At 53.1% G+C, this 17,643-nt stretch overlaps 1 pseudogene; it reads left to right on the forward strand.

Annotated features, from left to right (window-relative positions):
- Window positions 1–6,712: 6,712 nt before the first annotated feature.
- LOC104653682 lies at window positions 6,713–17,262 on the forward strand (annotated as a pseudogene).
- Window positions 17,263–17,643: the final 381 nt, after the last annotated feature.

Here is a 17,643-nt window from a genome sequence, read left to right on the forward strand (position 1 = left end):
AGAGCCCAGGACCAGAGCGGCAAAGCCCGTTCAGCACCCAGAAGATGGCATGACTCAGCACTCACACACTACGGGGGCTCTTCTGGCAGAGAAGGTAAGAAGGGGATGTAATCCCAGCATTCTAGAAGGCTGAGGCAGGAGGGTGACTTGCGGCCAGGAGTTCCAGACCAGCCTGGGCAACACAGCGAGACCCTAGCTATACAAAAACTAGTAGTAAGAAAATTAGCATGGCACAGTGGCTCATGCCTGTAATCCCAGCACACTGGGAGGCCAAGGTGTGAGGATCACCTGATCCCAGGAGTTTGAGACCAGGCTGGTCAACATCGCAAGACCCCATTTCTACAAAACAAAACAAAATAAAACAAAACAAAAGGCTAGAATAAGAAGAGCTGCCTCTTGGGGCCAAGAACATCCAAGTGCATCAAGTTAAATCCTGAAATTACCCTGCCCCATAGGCAAAAATCATGGCCACAGAGTGGCCCAAAGGAGGCAGGCCTGGGACTGCACACAGACACTCACAACGTGTGCAGCTGGGAAGGGCTATGAGAGGCAGAGCAGCTGCCAATGCACAGTTCTCAGCCAAAGCCCAGGGCCCCCGCCACTGGAACTGACTCCTCTCTGGGCAGCACTCCCATCACTGGGCTTCCCCTCACCTTGCCCTGGAGAAGCGCTCCCTCCTGAGGGGCCGATGCAGTCATCATCACAGAGAATCTCTGTTTTGTTCTGGAGAGTCTCCCTCTGTTGCCCAGGCTAGAATGGAGTGGCACAATCTTGGCTCAGTGCAACCTCTGCCTCCCAGGTCAAGCACTATGAGCAATAGTTGGCAGTTCCTCCTCAAATTAAAAATACAACTATTATGTCATCTAGCAATCTCACCACTGGAAAATACAAAGTACATGGATGTATCATGCTCCCTGATTACAAATGACATAGAAGAGCTATAGTGATCCAGACAACGTGGTATTGGCATTCACACAAAAATACAGAACCACAAGACCCAACAAGGGAACCAAACCCAAATTCATGTATGGTGGACACATTTATTAAAAGAACACCTAGGGGATGGGAGACTCCGGGCTGCCTTCGGTGGGGCCGCAGAAGTGTCCTGGGACGACCTGTAGCCACCTCTCACCTGGGCTCCAGATGGTTTCTACTCCATGTGGATTTCCAGAGTTTCCCCTCAGCCACCCTCAGGGTCAGGAGGGCTTCTCTGGGGCTGTGACCATCTGTCCCACCCTTTCCTGTCTCCATGACACACCGTGTGACCTATGTATACTGCAATATGTAGGTGCGTGTACTGAAAGCGTACAGTTAAGATGACCTGCAATCTATGCTACTCTACGTCTTCCAGAGATTTTTCAGATATCCCCAGACCAAAACAAACTAGTGACATTCCATGGTTTTGCAAACTGGCACCAGCAACTGCACAGAAACAGCTCCCTATGCACCATCAGACACTCTCCAGACCCCCACTCTCAAATGTAACAAACGAGCATGAACCCAGGCAGTCTTCACTCCTAAGGGCCACTTAACAACCTCTGTCCATTAGGAAGCCTTTGATCTGGGCCAGGCTGCTGACCCACAGGGGTGAATTGTACCTCTAATGCTGAGTGTTGCTTCCCCTCACTGGGCTAACACCCACCCTTGCATATAGAAGGGCCCCCAGGGAAACTGCTGTCTGACATCCAGGAGCTCATGTAAAGTGCTCCAGCAACCTGGATGGCCTTGGCTACCTCTAGTACTAGCCTTTCCCTCTGTGGGGCTCACTCCCTGACTCTTGCTTGTGCAGGGCAATCTACAGCGGCTGAGATCTCCTGCTCCCTCAGCCTCCCAGGTCACCCTGATGGTGTCACACTGGCTAGAGGCAGGTGTCTGCAATCAAGAATGAGGTACCCACAGGCTGACTTCCCTGGTGTGGGGAACAATGCCTGGGGTATCCAGACAGCCCACCCGAGAAAAAGAATCCAGCTCTGACACAGCTCAAAGACTATGTTATGGACATGGAGAGACTTTCCAGGCCTGTCTCCTCTTCTGGCTTACTGGATTCTTAGGAAAATTATTGAGACACTGGGCTTAAAGCTCTCAGCCTAGGGCCCAAAATGCCACAGGGAATCAAATCAGGGTGACCAACGACCAAAGACTTCTCCTTGGCTGGGAATGGGGGATCAGGGTTGCAGAGACCAGGGGCACAAAGTGATACCTGTGCCGTAAGAGAAGAAATTGGGGATCTGGTCCACCCCGGGCTCCTCAACCTGAGTGTGAGGCCTTGCTGGGCTCTGAGCTCACCTGCCCTTGGGGAGTCCATTGTGACTGCAGTCCAGAGGGATCAATGTCCTCACTGATGTTGGAAAGAAGTTCTGGGAGATGCGGAGGACATCCTGTAGCGGCAGGCAGTCTGGGTGGTCCACAGGTGTGCACTTTGGCAGCTCCTGGGAAGGGGTGAGGTGGTGAATTTGGGGCCATGCTTCTGGAACTCAGTGAGAAGCCCCTGGGGAGTGCTCAGTCCTCACCAAAAGAATTCAAAGGGCAGGCACTCAGGGACCCACACTCATGCCTGCAAAATCTGAACTGAAAATTAGAATCAGAGCAGCAGGGTTGACTCTAAAAGGGCCCCAGCTGGCTTTTCTCCCTGCTGAAGTCTTGACTCTTTTCCCCTGGCAGAGGCAGCCAGGTGGAGGCTCATCTCACCAAGCAGCTGGGAGAGACACCCCTCTACCCACCCTGCAGCTGCTCCAAGGATACTGGAGACCAAAAGACAGGGGTTGGGGAAGCAGGATGTTCCTGCCTCCACTGACAGCAATTGGCCAAATGTCAAGCTCAGTAGCTAAGCTCTATTGAGGCCCTGGCCCTGTTGGCATGGTTACCACAGGCCAGGGAGGCATACTCAGGGCCCAGGATCCCTCTGCCTGACTTTTCAAATGGTCTGTTCTCAGTGACTCTGGTGCCCTCCCATACCCGGCTCAGTCTTCTCAGAAACTCCTAAGCTCTCTCTGGCTCTTCAGGGGCCTTAACACTGGTGCATAGGACCAGGATGCTCTCAGTGACGTATTTGGTCAATGGGCTGGTACAGCAGAGCTGTTGGGGACAGCAGAGAGAAAAAGGACAAAGACATACAAAGAACCACTCAAAACCACAGAGACCAGCTTTGTCCCCCACCTGCCTTGTGCCCCACATGAACACCTGCTTGTGGGAAGCCAAAGTGGGTCCACAGCAGCCTCCACCTCTGTTCTCACTCCCAGGGCAGACCAAGCAGCAAGAACAGGTGACACACAATCCTGGTGACCCTGTCCCCTCCCTATCCATGCCTACTCTCCCATCAGACCTGGCTTCTTTGAGGGCTGCCCCAGTCCTGGCCGGGCCTTACCTGGCTCAGAGCAGATGATCCCACGCACCTCCCAGCCTGAATCACACAGCTACACCCAGTACATCCTACAGAGGCCCAGCACACTCTGGGTCACATTCAGAAACTCCACAATAGGGGAGGAGACATGCTGTTTCCCAGGATGGGCAGCCCCCCGGGCCTGGTCATTCTCAGACTCCTCCAGTCAAAGGCCGGGCACAGCCAGCTGGGATCGCCATGCTTCACTCTGACCCACACGACTGGCCTTGCCTCCTCTATGGGAAGAGACCCCTCCACACAGCCTCAAACCCAGACGTGACAGGACAGGCTGGGTGCTAGAAAGACCAGCCAGATCTCCACACAAAGCCTCTGCTCTTAAGAAGGAGGTAGCCTCAGGGGCAAAGGTTTCCTGAAGCAACTCAGGTCAGGCCTCACATACAAGAGCCCAAAAGAGGCTGCAAAAATACCAGCTCAGCCATCCAAGAACCCAGGACCACACCCTTCTGAGACCCAGACTCCAAGTGAGGATCACGAGGATTCAGCAGAACAGGAGGACGTGACAGCTGGTGGACCAATACTTCCCAACACACTTCCAGCAAGCAGCTGTGCCTCGCCCCTCCCCACATGACTCAGCCAACATCAGTCTTGCACCTGGATGCCTCTGTCCACGGGGTCATGATCTTTGGCCTCCTGCCATAGGAGTGGTGAGAGAGGCAGGATGGTGGTCTGGGAAGAAGGATCCTATGGGACTGGGTGTCCCATAGGACCAGGTTGTGACAGATCCCACAGCCAACATTCATGCCCCAGCCAACCCCCAAACACAACAGCTCCCCAAAGCCCTTGATGTAAATAGCCTGTGCACTGCTAAGCAGACACCTCAGGGAACAATCTGACGGCTGTGAAGAAGATGCAGCCTCAACAGGGTTCCACAAGCCTTCTGTAAGAAAAGCATTCTTTGCTTGGGTGCCTATTCAAAGCACTACGGAAGATCCTAAAAGATAAACTCAGCATTGTGGGAGGCAGAGGCAGGAGTACAGCTTGAGGTTAGAACTTTTTAAGACCAGCCTGAGTGCAATGGTGAGACCCTGTCTCAACAAAACACGAAAATTAGCATGGGATGGTGGTATATGCCCATAGTCCCACCCACTTGGGAGGCTGAGAAGGGAGGATTCCTTGAACCTGGGGGGTCAAGGTTGCAGTGCTCATGATCATACCACTGCGCTACAACCTGGGCCACAGCACAAGATCCTGTTACAATCAAACAAACAAACAAAAAACCAAAGATGCCTGTTTTCTGCCCCATCAAATAAATCCAAATCTCCGCAAGGTGATACAGGGTATTCACATTTTAAATATCTCCTTTGCTGAAGTAAATGTAATGGCTGAAAATGACTGAGTTATGTAAATACACTTCATATGACTTACTTGTAGCCCTTTCGTATCTAGCAATTTCTACAGACCCTCTCTGTGGGCTTCGGAAGCTGGAATGGGCAGGGCCAGGTGTGAGGTGTCCTGGGACACTGAGGGTAGAGCACAGCTCCCAGCTCAGGGGGACCCATTTCTGAGGCGACGGCACCCACCAGGGACTCAGCCTGTCTTCAGTGGGAAAATCACACCTCAGAACCCCAGAGACCCAAAAGAAAGCTTGAATTCAGCAGATACCTGCCAGTGGGCCCTGGAGCGGCACCCCAGGGAAAACTGCCATTGCACTGTCAGCTCCCTCCAACCCTCTCTCAGGTCCCAGCAGGAGGAGGTCTCTGACTAAGCTCACAGGTCTCAACAAACAGCGGGTTGAACCTCAGAGGAGTTATTAATAGGCCTATAGTTACCTCAAGACTCCTCCTGACCAGGGACAAAAATGAGTCCTGGGAGGGCAGCCAGGAAGAAAGCAGGGCAGAGAGGAAACACAGGGAGAGGGGTCCCTGGGACCACGTCAGATACGGAGGGAACCAGGGGAACGAGAGCAGCCCTGATGATTGTGCTCCCCACAGCTCCTGCATGTCTGTGTCCCCTGAGAATTCAGGAAGAGGAGCCCACTCTTGCCCCTCACCTGTTCCTGGGCTCTGGCAGGCTGGCCTGCTTCCTGCCCCAGCCTCACCCACTCTCCACACTCCTCACCACTGCTGTGGGCAAGCTGATCTCTCTGGTTTGCTAGGCTCTCACTCTCTGCCCAATGGCACCGAGTTAACTTCTTCCATGCTTTATTTTCTGTGATTAAAAAGGGAAGCAATTCTCACTAACGCCATTTCTCAGAGGAGAAAACAGGCACAGGGATGTCCTATGACTTCCTCACGATCACAAAGCTATAAGTGGGAGCTGGGCTTTGAATGGAGGTCCGCCCATGCTCCTAAATTTGAGCCTGTCCTCCAAGGAAAGGACAGCACTGTAAAAGCTCAGTGAATGGGATGGGAGGGTCCTCACTAAGGCCTGACCAGGCTGGTACCCTGATATCTAACTTCCAGCCTCCAGAACTGGGAGAAACATAATTCTGTTTTTGATGAGCTCCCCAGGCTATGGCTCTTTGCTGTAACATCCTGAACTACCCCAGAAGTGCTATTCCATCACCTATGTCCTATTCCATCATTCAGAAGGGAGTCACTAACCCCTCAGTGCTGTCTTTGTGGATACTGCCCACCCTAGGCTGAGATGAGGCACAGGGTCCTGGGTCTAAATAAAATGGGAAGGCACTGGAAGGTGCAATGTCAGAGGAGGAGGATGTCTGAATTGCATTTAATCTCAACCTCTACTGGTGCAGCATGAAAGAGGAGGCCCAGAGCAAAAGTGTCTTCTCCTGAGATCACACTGTGGACCCCAGGCCCACTGGAGGTATATTCCATGCTACTTCTCACTCCTTTTGTATTTCTTCCATCTGTAAGTGTGTGCAATAATCTACAGGGAACACCACACCATGAGTTTTTTAAGATCTATCTCAAACACACCTCATGAGTTCCCTAGGAAGGAGATGCTAGCATAACCCCCATTGTGCATGCTGGGAAGCTCCCAAAACACCAAAGGAGTTCTCTAGGGTCTCACAACTGCTAAGATAAAGGTTGTTTGACCCAGAACTGTCTCCTCAAACCTGGGACCCTGGTTACATCCAGGTCTTCCCAAGGTGCTGAAGGGGCACACTTTGGCATAACGGCTGAAAGGTAAGGAGTTGACGGGGGAGGGTGAGGTGGCCAGAAGCCTAGAGGGGCCTTTGAGTAGGTCTTATGGAAAGGAGGCAGCTTACAGGATGGAACCTACAAGATGTGACCTCACTTCCTTACTGACAGACACCAACAGAACTTAGAATTCTGGTAACTAGGCACCCATATTATACACACAGCCCCATTTCCAGCTCACTTGGTAGTCGACACTCGAGAGAACAACATGTTCTCCTGCTGTGTCCCGACATGCTGCCAACCTCCTCGTCGCAGAAGAGGCCAAAATGAGACTGTTTCCCAAGAATATAGACATTGATTCAACCCTCACCCTCGATGCCTCTGGCCCTTTGCCAGAAGGCACCAACAGGTAACACAGGGCCCAGGGCAGGCCCGTCCAGGCCAGACCTCAGCTGTGTCCATCATGGCAGCGCTGAGCCCCTCCCCATGTGTTTGGGGGAAACAGGAGAAGAGGGGCCCTCCCTGGACAGGAGCAGGTAGGTTGTCGGGGGTTTGGAGCCTGGTCAGTATGTCAGGTTCACAGCCTAGGCCATGCCTTCAGGATGGGAAGGTGAGTGTCGAGGACACAGTTTGTCTGCTCAGATCTGAATCTCAAGACCTCAAGCTGTCATCTGCCAGAGATCTCAACCTCCTCTGGCTAGAGGTCTATGCAGATGCTCCTATATGCCAAATCCTGTTGGAGAAGAGGGCGCCAGGGAGGAGTTCTAATGGGGGTATCCCACTATGGGGTCAGCCAGACAGGCCACTGACACCTCTTGGCCCGGCTCTCGGGCACTCTCTTTGCAGAGCTCCACACAGCAGATCAAGCAGGAGCTGTTGGATGGATTCCATTTCTCCATCTTCTTCAAAGAAGGGCAGGGGTCCCCTGCTACCAACCACGGCCAGTGCTGGTCTGGGGTGAGACTGGACACAGAAGGGTCTCCACAGACAGGGACTCCAGAAAACCAGGGTGGGCCCAGGACTCAAACACAAATATGGGGACTCCCTAGGCTCTGTCCTAGGGCTTTCACACTTGAGTGAGCCACTGTCCTCTCCCAAAGGAATCTGGCTGCCATTAGTCCCCAGTGGCAACTTGGTTACAGGCAAAGTCCCTTTCACCTATCAGAGGAAGATCAGAGAAAATCCTTCTGTTTTCACTTGATGCTATGCCAGGAGTATCTCAGCATGTTGCTACAAGAACTGGGTATGATGGTAACATTGTAGCAACATACTCATACTGTTATCATTTTAACTCCACACCCTAAGTGTATCTCCGGCAACAGGCAGCTCCTCTGCCCTGCCGACCTCTTCCAGGACTTAAAATCCAACACTTCTACACAAACAAGTTGGGGGTGGTGGTGATTACAACAAAAGAAGGTGAAGCGACTCTATGCATCTGTGTTTAAAGTGACATCTCAGAGAACTCATCCCTGCAGACCCACTGGCCAGGAGCTGCATGCTCGCATTCCTTAAGGGAGGCCATGTTCCACAGCGGGTCAGCCTCTCAGTGCCGGTGGAGCCTGTCATGATAAAATTCCCTTTCTAGGCAGCCTTTCTACAGGGAGCATAATCCTATGTGTGTCCTAATAGGCTGGAGCAGTTTCCCAGGGTTGTCATAACATGCACGCTGACTGAAGGGCTTAACCACAGAAATCTGGTTCCTCACAATTGTGGAGACTGGAAGTCCAATGTCAAGCTGTCAGCCTGGGGTGGTTTCTCTGGGCCTCTCTCCTTGCCTTGGAGATGGCTGACTTCTACCTCGGTCAGCACAGGGTCTTCTCTTGAACTTCTCTGTGCGCTGACCACCTCTCCTTGTAAGAACCCTAGGCATATTAAATTAGGGGCCACCCTAATGAACTCACTTCACCTGAATTACCTCTTGGAGTACTCTGTGTCCAAACACAGTCACATTCTGAGTCTCTGGGGTTGAGAATAGAAACAGTTACATTTGGGGGAGGGGACACAATTCAACCCATAAAATACTCAAATCCCCTGCGGAAGACACACACCCGGGAAAGGGATATCTGGGTGAAAGGATGTGCAGATAGCAAGTTTCAACAGCTCTAGCCAGTTCACTTTCCAAAAGGGCTCCAGCTGCTCACAGGGTCACCAGCAGCCTCTGAAGGTAGCTGCTTCTTTGAAGACAACCTCCCCTGAATACTAACATGCTCTTAACTTTGTGCCAATCTGCTGTCTGTGTGGCAGAGAAAATCACCTTGTTTCATTTCCAGTTTCAAATGTAGATTTGTGTAATCTTTCCCGGTTTCAATACCTGCCTGCGTTTTCTCTTCCCCGAGTCACCTGGCAGATCCTAGGCCTTGGGATGAGCTTCCTCCCACCCTGGAGTCTTCTGGCATTTTCCCCTTGGCCAGGGCTGGGATGGCCGTAGCTGTTTCTCCAGACTCACATTCATGTTAAAGAACAAAAACAATCATATCCCTTTAAGTCAAAGGGTTCTTCTAGAGCATCTTGTCCGGTGTGCTGTCACTAAAATAAGGAGGGGATGAGACCTCCCCAGGCCCTTCCCTTCCATATCAGAAGTGGAGCCTCAGGTGGCCTAGAGGAATTTCATCCAGTCCTCCCTGTGGAAGGTGCTCTCTTCTGACCCAGGTGCTGCTGAGCAAGCATTTGACATTCAAAAGCCCGCGTCTCCTCTTCTCCACCATGAAGGTGATTTTTGAGGATTGCAGGGATGATGCTCTTCATGCAGGCTGTTGATACAGAGGGTGCTGTTGCCCCATAGCTCACATTCACTGTGCCAATGCCTTGAAGGCATGAATCATTTTATCCTTCTCCATCCTCACATGCAATTTTACCTTGAAAGCCTAGAACCCTTTTCACCATGGGCACCCAGGTTCTCCACACGCACAAGTCCCTGAAGGGTTGATGCTTCTTGGTGTGAGTTCCAGATCCTGATCCTCTGGTGGTTCATGGTGTTACCACTGACTCCCATGTCCCTCCTTGTCCCCCTAGTATGAAAATGAGATCTGCAGGATGCCAACTTTCCAGCCCGACACAGGGGAGAAGCTGTTGGAGTCCCTGGTTCCAGCCTTTCTAACTAAACCCATCTCCTCCTATGCCACCTGCCTGGGTCCCTCCTGGGACTTTATCACCGTGCCACACTTTTTGGAACTACTGTTTAGAAGGTGAGTGTCCATCCCCTCCAAGGCACGGAGGTGCCTCTGTCCCCTACTGGCTGTGTCTTGAAGATGCACCTCTTGGAGCCTCAGTTGGCTCCTCTGGAACAGGGAGTAATGAGAAGATGAACCTCACAAGGTTCTTGTAGGGACTGAATGATCTAAGACACAGCAAACAAAGGGGTCTCTAGAGCCTAAAACTCTGGACAGTCTGCTGTGGGTGCTGTGATTCATGTTTATTACATTTCTCTTCCCACTCACTGAAGCAGCTCTCAGCATTCTGCCACAATGGCCCATCTCTCTTGCTGTTTGGAAAGGCACATAGAAAGCAAGTCTGCAATGGCATTGGTAAAGGATGTCTGAGATTCCTTCTGGCTGGACTTTCTCCTTGACACAGAAGAGGGGTCCCTTCATGCTGAAAAAGGAGCCACAGGCCCACTCAGACATCTGGAGAGGCTCACTGAGATTCTCCAATGGTTGAGGTTCACTCATTCAACACACACATACAAAACACCTCATTTGTACATCGTTCTTCTTGTGACTTGGCATAATTTCATAAACAAGGCAGACGACAATCCCTGGGCCTCAATTCTACTCAGAGTCAGGCGCTCACAGTAGACAGAATAAACAGGTCATATCTACAGAATGTTAGAAGTGAAACCCTCATGGCCTCCTCTACGTATGGTGGCATTCTCCCAGATTCTGACTAGAATGACGGAGCCTAGTAACAAGTATAAACTGGGGAGACTTAGGGTTCTGAAGGGCCTCTTCACTCACAAAACATGGGGGGAAATATGTGGACTCTGGCTGGGGAGAGACTAAAGGAGCCCTGGGGTTCATATGTCTTATAATTCCCATGACAAGGCTGACATCAGGGGACTTCCCCTGCAAGAGGCAAATAGTGAGTTCTGTAAATGGAGACTTAGGTCCCCTGCAAAGGAGAGGTGAGGCTCGGGTCACAACTGGCCACTGAGAGACCCATCCCCAGCACCGTGCCTTCCCAGCTCTCCCTGTCCTCCTCCACCCAACATCTGCCCCTACCCTCCTAACCCCAGGACCAGGGGAACCAAAGCTGGAGCTCTGATGAGCAAGCTGCTCACAAATCAGCCTGGAGCTGCAGTCTTGAGTGCCCAGGTGCACACTGCTGTGCTCCAGGACCATTGGAAAGAGAATGTCAGTGGGACGCTGGGGAGCACAAGGGTCTGTACAGCCCTGCTACATGGCCAGGACAGCACTGATGGCTTGGGGCTGTCCTCTACACAGACAGCAAGAGGTCAGGGACCCAGAACCACACAAGGGTGCCCTGGAGGATTGTGTGGGAGAAGGCCAGGCCTCTGACTCAGCTGTTCACTCCATCACCAGCACCACCACCTCCATTTTGTTCACCTGGCCCCCTGAAAACACTTCAGTTTGCTGCCAGGCCCTGAAATGGTCAGCTTTCTGGATAAAGCTGGCCTTCAGGACCTTTGCCTGGCCTGGACTGGGCTTGGAGGACCATCAGGAAATTGTTCTAGGCCAGTTGGTGCTTCTGGAGTCCAAGGAGGCCAAGCCAGAAGGTGAGGAGGCTTGCAGTCTGGAAGACTTTCTGGGGGTGGTGTTTTGGGGCTACAATTCCCTTAAATTCCATCTAGTCATTTCTGTACTTGGAAATTCCAGGGAAAAGTGACTTGTGTGGTGACCTTTTCTCTTTTTCCAGATACTGCTCCACCTCCTGGGCAACACGCATTAACAATGCTGGCCGTGGAGCCAGCACCACCACTGCTGGCGGACCTGCGGCCTGCTCTGGAGCCAGAGTCATGTGCAACCCTGGATGCACCAGGATATCTACATTGAGCACCAGCACCAGAACCAGCACCAGGGCAAGGGTCCCCTCCAGGAACAGTGCTGGAGCCGCAGTCAGCCCCAGAGTCCCCCTCTCCCTGTCCCGGGACTGTCAACAGCCAACCCACTGAGGAGCTGCCTGACATCACGACCTTCCCTCCCAGGCTGCTGGCAGAGCAGCTGACCCTGACGGATGCGGTGAGCAGCTGGGCTTAGCAGGTTGTGGCTCTGGCACCAGCTGTCTCAGACCAGCCTCTCCCCAAGGAGCGGCCAATGCCCTGGGTCCAATTTCAGTCCCACTTCTTACCAACCATGGGATCTGGATGACTTTCCTCACCCACAAGCCTTCCCTGTCAACATGTAGACAGCAGAGATGGGACATCACCCGTGCCAGCTGCACAGAGTGACTGTGCAGACTGAATGACACGGGATGGGCAGAAAGCAGAACAGGGCAGGTGATCACTGAGGGACAGGCAGGGCCATGGGTCACTCACCCAGCTGCTCAGGAGCCTCACCACCCTCAGCACTTGTTAGGTACCTGATGCATACTAGATTCTATGGCAGACACCCAAACAGAGCCCAAGGTTGCAGCTGCTGCAAGGAAACTGCACCAGTAGGGAGAGAAGGAGTAGAGGGCTGATTGGGATGGGAGGAAGACGAGGCCTCAGGATGGGGAGGCCTGAGCCACCTTCTAGTTCTTGGAGTGTGGATGGCCTGGGAGAAAACGTCACTCTCTCTTCCCACCCTTGTTGGGTTCTGGGCCATGATGCATTCAGGGCCCTCAGTGGGCAGAAAACCAAACCCAGGGACTCCCCAAGTCTGGAGCATATTTTAAAGCTTTCTGAGCTCCACCTCAGTTCCTGCCAGAGACTGTGGATGACTGTGAGCTCAGTTCCTGCCTGGGACTGTGGATGACTCTGTGCTGGGGTGTGCTGTGTCCGTGACACTCTCCTCCTCCCCCAAAGGAGCTGTTCAAGAAGGTAGAGCTCTACGAATGCTTGGGCTCCATCTGGGGCCAACGACATCAGAAGGGGAGTGAGCTCGTGGCACCCACAGTTTGTGCCACCATTGTACACTTCAACAGGCTCACCAACTGTGTCACCACCTCCTGCCTCAGGGACAGAGCATGAGGGCCCGGGACAGGGCCAGGGTGGTGGAGCACTGGATCAAGGTGGCCAGGGTAAGCCATGGTTGGGCCTTGGGATTCCCTCTCTAAAAATGGGGAACTGCCTCTTCTCCACTGGCTTTCAGGATTGGCATCTGTATCTCTAGCCTGAGCCTTGCACATCCCCTAAGCCCTTCTTCCCAGAGCTTCCCTGACCTTGACCCCCATGGCCCAGTGGTGGCTGCTCACTTCTGACCTGGGATCTTCCTTGGGTTGAACTGAAATCTTTCTAGATGAGTGACATTCACTCAGCCCCAGGTGTACCCTCCTGAGGCTCCCTGGGCCTCTGCTTCATTCAGGAAGGGAGATCTCAGCAGAGGGGGCTGAGGCTGAAGTGGGTCAGACTCCAACTCTGCACCTCACAGCTCACTCTTCCCTCTCCAGGAGTGCCTAAGCCTCAACAACTTCTCCTCGGTGCACTGCCATCGTCTCTGCTCTCCGCAGCAACCCAATACATCGGCTACACAAGACGTGGGCAGGAGTGTCCAGGTGAGGAGCTCCCTCCACGGGAGCACCAGTGTTGACTTAGGGACCCATAGGTCTCCCCATGTGCCCTCAACTGACTCTGAAAGCTTCTTGGAGAACAGGGATGCTGGAGGCAGGGATGGGCTGGTGGGTGTGGTCACTAAGCTGCCCTGGACTCCTAGGCAAGGATTTCTAACTCAGGAGTAAGGTTTTTTAACCATCAGGAACAGACTGGAGCCAACTGGAGGGTGTCAGGTATTTGTACCCAGCAGTGGAACTGTGTCCAGCTGGAAGCTAACTGTGAACACGCAGAGGCTCATGTGAAGTAGAGATGGCCCAGGGGAGGAGGATGACAGTCCCACCCTGGTCCTCTGGAGCCCTTGTCATCAGATGGCCCCACTGGAAACTCTCACGCAGGAAGCTGAGATTCACTGGATTTTCAAACAAAAGGGATTGGAACTCACAAATCTCCCCCGATTCCCAAATTTACCCTTTTTCTTTCTTCTGTCAATATCAAAAGCATAAAATATCTAAAAGAACTCTGCAAAAAAGACACTGCAGTGAAGAGGGACCTGCTGATCAAGGTACAGTGGAGTCTGGGAAATGCGGGACAAGTCTTTTAAGGGTCAGAGAAAAGAGTGAGTTTGGAAGGGCATTGGACCCGGTGTGCAGTGGTTATTTTGTAATGTTTTGACTTACCTACAGAAAGTGGACTTGAAAAATTCCCTCCAGGCCTACTTTGGGGAAACAGGAGGAGAGGTGTGTAGGTCCATGGGCACATGGGGGCACGGGGGCAGGAGGCCCTGGAAATGGGATGTGGCAATGGCTGCTGGGCTGCTGAGCAGGGGTGATGAGCTGCAGCATTAGCAGGGCTCTGGTTTCCATGCTGGTCCATGCTGCTGGCATGGAGCTTCCTCCAGGCTGGGGGTGGTCACTGTAAGTGGGACTTTCTTCCTTCCTCAAACTGGCCAGCGATTCCTCAGGAAGCCAGGCCTCTGCTGCTGCTTCTGTCTGCAGCGCACTTCCATGGGCAAGAGGCCTCTGCCCACACTGGGGGAAAGAGGGAATGACAACAGAGGAAGCTCATGTGCCAGGGAGTCCAGTAGACAGCCCAGCAATGGGTACCAATGGGCAACCTCAGGACAGATGTATGTGCTTGCTGGGACTCCCCGCTCTGCCCTTTGCAGACATCTGAAAACTGTCATGTCACAGGATGCTCACCAGTTAGCAGTGACACATGCTCATGACAAGTATCTGGGGGAATCATGCATTCCTAGGGGATCCTCCCTGACCAGATCTCAGAAACCTCCATGCAAATGAGAAGGCAACATGTCACCCCATCCAGGATTCTGGAAAACCCTGCCATGTCCGTCAGAGATGTCGCCTCAGGAGGCCACATCCTGAGTGGAGGAAGAGAGAGTTCTGTGCACAGAACTTCCCTGGGGGATCATTGGCGAGGCCAAACCATGGATTTGGCACTGCGCAAACCCGGTTTGTGTGGCAGAGACTCCAGTGGGGCTCAGATACGCAGCTGCCACTTAACCAGGTCTCCTAAAACTCCATGCCCCTTTCCCATCACGACTCTGTCAGGCTGAAGACCCAGACACGCAGAGACTCCAGAGAACAAGACCCTGATGGGTGGTGGTGCTGGGATGTGGGGTGAAGGCAGCCAAGACAGAACCTCCAGGAGGGGGAGGAGATTCCCTCTCTTTTGCGGTCCTGGGAAGTCACTGCCCACTCTGGGTCTCTGTTTCCTCATCTGGAAAATGAAGGGATGCTGAGCCTGTAATGCAGGCCTCACAGGGTGGAAATGAGGTTCAAGAAAATAAAGCAATTGGAGGGTGCTCGTGAATGGTTCTTCCTCAGAGGGATGAGGCGGAGAACAATGACAACAGCTGCTGGGAACTGATGAGCACTCAAGAGGCCCTGTGAGGTAGCTGTGGTTTCCATGGCTCTTTACAGAAGAGGAAACAGTCTCAGGGAGGCCTGGCTGCATGATTGGGTGACACACACAGGGAGTGTGGAGCTGGGCCGGTGGTATGAGCACTGTGCCAGGTGACTCATGCCAGTCCCTGGGGATCCAAGTGTGGGGTGGCTGGGGTGTAACTGGGGGAAGGGAGGAGAGCCTGACTGTCCCTGTCCCTGACACCTCGCAGGCGGGGAGCTTTAAGGTGGCCACCCAGGAGAGGAACCCCCAGAGAGCCCAGATGAGGCTGCGGAGGCAGAAGAAGGTGACTGAGACTGTGGCATGGAGGGACCACAGGGGATCGGAGGACAGGGCTCTTTTTCCTACCAGCTGGAGACCTCCATATCAAGACAGCGGGGGCTTCCTCCCCAGCCCTGCCCTCTTATGGCCACTAGGCCTGGAAAACCTCCATTGGAGAGACCAGAGCAAGGGTCTGGGAAAGCAGAACTCAGAGTGGATGTGGGGAAGGGTAAGGCTGGGACCACAGGCCCCTGTGACTTGTAAAAATCCCACCATAGAGGTAACTAGGAGTGATTGCTAGACTTGGAGGTCAGCTGGTATAGAGGAGGCAGAGAATTGGCAAAGGCAGCTGAGGGTCTTTGGCTGCTACAACTGGGAGACCTGGGGACGGGGGTTCTGGGACACAGGGGCTGATGGGATTTCATGGGACAGGGCCTTGGGAAGGCACCTGAGGGTCAATACTCATCACCACTACTCCTCCCATCTATCCACCCCTCCATGGCACAGGGCGTGGTCCCCTTCCTGGGGGATTTTCTGACTGAGTTACACAGGTTGGATTCGGCCATCCCGGACGATATGGATGTGAGTGAGCCTGGGGCAGGCTGGTTGGGAACCAGGATCCTGAGGCTTGGGAGGAGAGGGGCCTGGACAGAGCCTTTAGATCTCAGCCCTTGGAAAACCTCCTCTCCTGAGAGCCTCACAGCTGCTCCTGTGGGTGGGGGTGTCAGACTCATCTCATTACCTCTGACTGATAGAGGCTCCATGGCAGCCACCAGTCCCTATCTCTGAGTGGTGAAGCTGCAGAGCTGCCTGACTGCAACACTGCTGAAGTGTGGGCTGAACCGGACTCAGCCTCTCCCTAGGGTAGTCCCATAATAAGAGGGTGAAATTGAGCCTTTCCAAGGGCAGGCAATTCCAGGGTAACCGAGCACTTTCTTTCTATGAGAGACCTCAGGTTCTCTGTCTGTCATCACAGAGATTTGGGGCAGAAGGTCCCTGAGCCTCAGCTCCCATGCCCCCTGCCCTAGAGCCCGGAGCCTGAGGCACGTTCAAATTCTGTCATGTGCACATCCCCTGACTCTGGTGGCCCTGGCAGTAGTGCAGAATGGAAGGGGTGGGGTGGGGCTGGTTGTGGGCCAGGAACCTTTCTGATGGACTCTGTCTGCCTTCCAGGGCAACACCAACAAGAGGAGGAAGGTGAGCAGCTGGGGCACTCACTCTGGATGAGGGTGGGGATGTGGACGTCACAGTCCACCCTGGGCAGGACACTTCCTGGCTCCATCCTCTACATCTTAGGTTTATTGGGAGGGTTTGACACACACAGGAGGAGGAGACCTATACCAGTAGACAAAATGGGAAAGGCACTGGAATCAAAGACCAATTCCTGCAGGAGGGGCTGTTCACATCCAACTCTGAGAACAGGCTGGGGCCTTCATGGGGCCCCTTCAGAAAACTGCCCCAGGGACCAGTCCCTTCTCCCTGCCTGTCAAAGGGCCCCTCAGCATCTTCCACCCAGGCTCTGTCAGCATCCTGTCCTCTGTCTCTAGGAGGTCCGAGTTCTGCAGGAAATGCAGCTGCTCCAAGTGGCTGCCATGAATTACAAACTTCGGCCTCTGGAGAAATTTGTCACTTGTTTCTCAAGAATGGAGCAGCTCAGTGACAAGGAGAGGTGAGGGCCTGGCAGATGGGAAGGGAGTGGGAGAAGGCTCTCCGTGTTTTTTTTAACATGGTCTGGCTCTGTCGCCCAGGCTGCACTGCAGTGTCACCATCTCTGTTCACTGCAATATCTGCCTCCTGGGCTCAAGCCCTTCCTCAGCCTCCCAAGCAGCTGGGACTACTGCTGTCCACCACCGTGTCCTGTTGTTCTGCTGTTGTTGTTCTGGCACAGGTGGGGTTTCACGGTGATGTCCAGGCTGGTCTCAACCTCCTGGCCTCAAGCAATCCACCCACCTCAGCCTCCCAAAGTACTGACAGTACAGGTGTGAGCCACCCAACCTGGCCTAGAGGAGGCTCTCCTGTGGGGAGCTGCAGAGAGCCTATGGCCATGACTCCACGGCCAGCATCAAACCATGCTGACACTCTAACATCACAATTAAAAGAACTAGAGAGGCAAGAGCAAACACATTTAAAAGCTAGCAGAAGGCAAGAAATAACTAAGATCAGAGCAGAACTGAAGGAGATAGAGACACAAAAAACCCTCCAAAAAATCAATGAATCCAGGAGTTGGTTTTTTGAAAAGACCAACAAAATTGACAGACCACTAGCAAGACTAATAAAGAAGAAAAGAGAGAGGAATCAAATAGATGCAATAAAAAATGATAAAGGGGATATCACCACCGACCCCACAGAAATACAAACTACCATCA

Source organism: Rhinopithecus roxellana, chromosome 13 (assembly GCF_007565055.1).
Source record: "Rhinopithecus roxellana isolate Shanxi Qingling chromosome 13, ASM756505v1, whole genome shotgun sequence".
NCBI classification, from domain to species: domain Eukaryota; kingdom Metazoa; phylum Chordata; class Mammalia; order Primates; family Cercopithecidae; genus Rhinopithecus; species Rhinopithecus roxellana.